Source organism: Emys orbicularis, chromosome 7 (genome assembly GCF_028017835.1).
Source record: "Emys orbicularis isolate rEmyOrb1 chromosome 7, rEmyOrb1.hap1, whole genome shotgun sequence".
In the NCBI taxonomy this organism is placed as follows: domain Eukaryota; kingdom Metazoa; phylum Chordata; order Testudines; family Emydidae; genus Emys; species Emys orbicularis.
The window spans coordinates 63,444,550-63,450,549 of record NC_088689.1 but is presented as its reverse complement, the minus strand read 5'-3'; positions in this window follow the sequence as shown (position 1 = coordinate 63,450,549).

The window sequence follows — 6,000 nt, the reverse complement described above, 5'->3', positions numbered from 1 at the left end:
CCCCATTCCTGCACCACGCACCCCTCCTGCACCTCAACCCCCTTCCCTGAGCCCCCTCATACACTCCGCACCCCTCCTCTGCTCCAATCCCTTGCCCTGAGCCCGTTCCTGCACACCGCACCCCCTCCCACACCCCGCACTCCCTCCCGCACCCCAACCCCCTGCCCTGCATACAATTTCCCCACCCCGATGTGGCCCTTGGCCCAAAAAGTTTGCCCACCCCTGCCCTGTCTCAAAGAAAGGGGGCTTTGCGTTTTAATTTAATCGCATGATACGCTCTTTTAGTTTTAAAGTATGGATTGTTGTATTACGCAATAAGCGCCAAATTGCGTAATATAGATGTCGAAATGTATAGAAAGCCCGCGTTCGCTCGCAGCATGCGTCCCCACTATTGCGGCGCCGCCGCATTACCATTGGTCCTCCCCTCCCCGTCCGACTACTATTCTAGAAAATTCTTTGACCTATATAAGTGGCTGCGTCAGGGATGCCCAGCGAAGTGTCTACAGTGTTTGTAATCTTTGTTGCGTGTACTCTACTGAAATAGCATAACAAGCCCGTGGCTTTACGTTTTAATTCAATCATATGATACCCCCTTTTAATTTTAAAATATGGATTGGTTCGTCGTTAAGATAAGAAAAGGAGCAGACAAACTGAATTATAATGAATGTGCTGATAGTAGTGCAAATACCTCGGACTCCTCGGTTAAGAACTTACATGAAGATAATGCCTCCACCAGTTCCAGTGTGTGCAATAAACTAAGGCTAGGTCTACACTGGGAGGGGAATCAATTTAAGATACGCAAATTCAGCTACGCGAATAGCGTAGCTGAATTTGACGTATCCAATCCGACTTACCCCGCTGTGAGGACGGCGGCAAATCGACCGCCGTGGCTCCCCAGTCGACGGCGCTTACTCCTACCTGGGCTGGTGGAGTACGCGCATCGATTCGGGGATCGATTGTCGCATCCCGACGAGACACGATAATTCGATCCCCGAGAGATTGATTTCTACCCGCCGATCCAGGCGGGTAGTGAAGACAAGCCCTAAGTAATGACCAACAGAAACAGACTTTGTCTCTTAGTTCAGGTCAGTGTACTTCCTATTCAAAGCCATCAAACATTCCATCTGATGACCCGGTCTGTGATATTCCAAAAAAATAGATTAGAACGCCGGTCTCGATTATCTAGAGGTCCTTATCAGCCTAGATTGAGCATGTTTCCTAGAAGTAAATTAGGGAATAAACAAAAAAGTTTTCAATCCGATTGGTATGAAAAGTATAGGTGGTTAGAATATAGCCCATCAAAGGATGCAGCATTTTGCTTTTACTGCCGTTTCTTCTCCTCTAATGATACAGCAAACAAAGGTCACACTGATCCAGCATTTATTGATAAGGGATTCAGAAACTGGCATAGGGCTAACAAATGTTTTAAAAACCACCAACTCAAAATCTCATGTGTTGAGCTGTTCTTCGTGGTTAAGTTTTAATGAAGGGAAACCTATTGATGTATTGTTGGATGAGGGCAAGCAGGCTTATCTGTCTAAACAAGAAGAAGAACGGTGCCATAACGGAAGTGTAATGGAGCGACTGATTGACATTGTTCCGTGTTTGGCAAAAGGTGGGAGAACATTCAGGGGTCACTATGAAAAAGCTGACAGTTTTGAGAAAGGTTTATTTCTAAATATTTTCAATATGCTCCAAAAATATGATCCCGTAATGACAAAGCATGTACAACAATCCCGTCAAAACGCTACCTATCTGAGTAATCACATCCAAAATGATTTAATTGTGGCCTTGCACAACATTGTGCAACAAAAGATTGTGTCTTCACTAAATGGAAAAATGGTCTCAATAATTGCCGACGACACTACTGACTGTGGACACCATGAACAGATATCCATTGTGGTGCGGTATTTTGACAATGAAAAACATAGTCCAGTTGAACATTGTGTGTCTGTTCAGAGACCATTAACAGTTGATGCTCAGTCTATTTTTGACCAGTTAAATGACGTCCTTGGCATTCTTAAAATTGACTGGTCATCAGTGATGTCTGTCTGTTTTGATGGCGCATCTACTAGGTCTATGTAATCAGGCGTGGACTCACCCCTGCGGTGCCTCCTGCTGGTCGTCTCGGGAATTAGCTCACCCAGCATCCGGAGCGCCCTCTGCAGGCCATGTGTCCTGCCTGTCATTGGCCCCCCGTGTCCCTCCTAGACCCCGGTGCCCTTGACTTGGGTACTGCCCCCCTGGCAGTACCCCAATCTCTCTCTGGGTCTCCCCACCCAGGGGAACCCCCACCCCCTATCCCAATGTCACCTCAGTCATGGCTACTGCCAGTCACCATCTAGCCCCCACGCCCTGGGGCAGACTGCAGTCTATCAGCCAATCATCACCGGCAACAAGAGGTTTGGACTGGCTGCCTTTACCCACCCTCAGGCTGCTCCTCTGCAACCCCAATACCTATATGGGCCTAGGACCAGGCCCTGCAGCCTGGGGAGTTGCTGGCCTAGGACTTCCCAGCCCCCAAGGCCTTTCCCCAGCCCTACCTCACTCTAGGTCCCCGGGTGAGCTCCCTGCAGCCAGGCCTATCTCTCTCTCCTGTCAGAGGGAGACTCCTCTGCTCTGGCTACCCTGGCCTTCTTATAAGGCTGAGTGGCTCAGTTTGGGGCGTGGCCCCAGCTGCAGCCACTTCCCCAATCAGCCGGGGTTTTGCCCCTTTACACAGCCCCAGCCCTCTGCAGGCCTTTTCCAACCCCTTCAGGGCAGGAGCGGGTGTCCACCCCACTACAGAGCGTGCTCAGTGTCCTCTGTGGCTGCCCTGCTGGCTGGACCTCTCCCTTCTCCTTCCTCTCTCCACCTGCCCTGCTGGCTGGAGCTCTCCCTTACTTCCCTGGATTGCTGCTGCTGGCTAGAGTACTCTGACCCTGGACTGCTGCTGCTGCTACCACTGCTGCTGAGCAAGGGGCCTTGCCGGCCAGCCCCCCCTCCCCACCATCTCTGGAGGGAGAAGCCAAGACCCCACCTTCACCATCACCACTACCACCTGTGGGGGGGTCTTTCCTGCCTGGCTGCCAGGGTTGCTGGAGGAGCTGCTGCTGCCGCTGCTGCGTGTGTCCTGGGGAGCTGCTAGAGCCTGGAGGTGGAGGACGAGGACTACGTAGACCATCGGCTGCTGGGGGAACGCACAAGACTCTGGAGACCACTGTGGAGGGGGCCATTCAGGACTGAGTAATTTTCGAACTGTGCTGTAGTGGTGGGGGTCTAGACTGTGTTTGTGGGGACACAGGGGGTGTGGCGTGGAGCCTGCCCCCTGGTCCATCTGTGTCCCCCCCCCCCAAAACCCCCACCACCACCGTTGCCCCCTCCACCACCCCCACAGCCCATTTACCATCTGCCTCCGCTCCTGCCTCTGGGACTCTGCTGCTTTCCTGGCCTGCCATGCCCTGTTGACATCGTCTGGTCCTGCAGTGGCAGGTAGGCAGCCCACACATTGACTTTCCACAAGCGCTCGTGGGCGCACCTACCCCCCCTGGCCTGACCCCTTCCCCTCTGCAATAGGCCTCCCAGCTTTGCCCCTTGCTGCCTGCCCCATTTGCCCTCTGTAGCCTTTTGCCCCTCCCCAGCTTCAGTTTGTTTGCCTGCCCCACCCTTTTCCCTCTGCAGTTTGGTTCGGTTGTCCCACCCCAGCCCTGCGATTAGCCCCTTGGTTCCTCTGCCCCATTCCCAGCCTGGTTGCTCCCTTTCCTTTGCGCCCTCCCCCGATTGACCCCCCCCCTCCCGTGCGCTTGTGCCCCCTGTCACATTTTTGTTAATCACTGCACTCCCTGATGTTATTGTGACCTTCCCTCCCCTAGTGCAACTAGAGGAGCCGGTGTTGGGGACTGTCATCCCCCCCCCAAGCCCTCGATACCCCCTCATCTCCCCCCGTTGCGGCGCCCTCCTCCCCTGCCTGCAGCTTAGCGGGGAGGAGTGGTTGACCTGCTTTCCCTTTAGCCGCCCCCCTTTTTCTCCGGTGTGTTTTCCCCTCCCATCTTGCTCATAATGGAGGGGAAGATGGCGGGCGAGCCCCCCCAAGTAGATTCCGCCGTCCCTCCCCCACCTGTCCCCTTGGCCTCTTCCTCAACCGCTGCTGCCAGACCACCTGCCACCGCCCCCGCTGCGGTGTCGGCAGCGGCGGGCGACGGGGTGACCTCCGCTGCTGTCACGTCCCTCGCTCCCTCCAATTCTGGGGGAGCTGCCCCAGCTGGCAGGAAAGGCCAGGGCAAAAAGAAGGGGAAGAGCCCCGCTAGGACGACTGGGCCCTCCATGGCAGGGGCTACCCCCACTGCCGCGGCCCCGCCACCGGCCGCGGCGTCCCTTCCCGCTGCTCCTTCCACCAGCTCTGCGGGTGCATATGCCCAGGTGGCGGCGGCCCCCCCCCGCCTGCCGGTACGCCATCTCGTCCATCCACCGCCTCGGTTTCCATCTGTAGCGGCCTGGGCCCCTTTCCCACCTTGACTAGGAAGCACGGCGTCCGTTGCCTCCTGGTGCCCGCCTCGCCCCACGTGGAGACCTACGTGCGGGCGTTGGAGAGGGTGGTGGGGCCCACGGCCATCGTGGCGGCCTCCAAAATGTATGGCAAGATTGTTTTCTTCCTTGCCTCGGTGGCCGCCGCCCAGGAGGCGGTGGAGAAGGGCCTGGCGGTGGGGGGCGTGTTCGTCCCCCTGGAGCCGCTGGAGGACCTGGGTGTCCGTACGGTCCTCACCTCCGTTCCTCCTTTCCTCCCCAATGTCGCCCTGCTGCCCGCCCTTTCTACCCTGGGGAAACCAATTTCCATCGTCCGCCCTCTCTCGCTGGGCTGCAAAGACCCCGCCCTCCGTCACGTCCTCTCGTTCCGCCGGCACGTGCAGCTCCAACTGCCGCCAGCGGCGCGTGGCGGAGAGGCGCTCGAGGGGTCTTTCCTGGCCCACTATCAGGGGCCCCATCACCGGGTGCACTACTCCACGGGGGAGGCCCGGTGCTACCTCTGCCGGGCGATAGGGCACGTCCGGAGGGACTGCCCCTTGGCCCGGAACGGAGGAGCATCCGGGACCCCCGAGCCCCGGCAGGGCGCCAGCCCCACCATTGCTGGCGCCCCTGGTTGCCCGGTACCCGGAGCCGCCCCTCCTCCTTCTCGGACCACCACTGCTCCCGCTCGGGCCTTAGGGGTACCTCCCCCACCATGCCCAGACGAGCGGGAGAACCCCGCCTCTGCTACGTGCACTGTGGCGGGGCCTGTAGAGGAGGGTGCGGTGGGGGTTTTGCCGGGCGCGGGAGAGGGCCCTCCCCAGGGAGAATCCGCCCCCCCTCCTGCTACCCCATTGTTACCTCCTCAGGTCCTCGAGCCGTCATCTTTGCCCCCCGACCCAACCCCTGTCACCCAGCCTGCAGATAATGCCATGGAGGGCTGGACCCTAGTACAGGGAAAGCGGGGCAAGCGGAAGGCTCGAGCTCCGCTCCTGCCATCTGGTGCGGAGGCCCCCCGGAAAACCAGGCAGGGGGGCACCGCTGCCGAGCCTTCCGCCTTGCCCGCGGGTATATTACATCAACCGTTGTGGCTGGGGAAGGTGTGGCAGCACCGGAGGATCCCACCATCCGTCCTCCGCAGTCCCTCCTTGCGGAGGCCCCCGTTGAAGCCCCTCCTACCCCCTTGCCACATCTACCCCCTGCGATGCCCGAGGAAAGTGTCGCCTCGGGTGTTAGCGGGGAAGGCCCTGGGGTGGTGGGAGGTGAGCTGCCCTCTATCTATGAGGAGATCGAGGCCCTGGGTCTGACCCCGGTCACCCAGGGGGAGGACGACCCTCTGCCAGCGGGCCTCGATCTGGCCAACCTCACCCCGGCCCCCCTTTCTCCGTCTTCCGTGCCCCTAACTGCTGCTCCTGCCTTCGAGGAACCCCTGGACTCTTTGACCTGCCCGGCTGCGGGTGCCACCCCGCTGACGGCCGCCGAGCCTGTTGAGGCGACGGCCGGTGCCTCGCGGCCGGG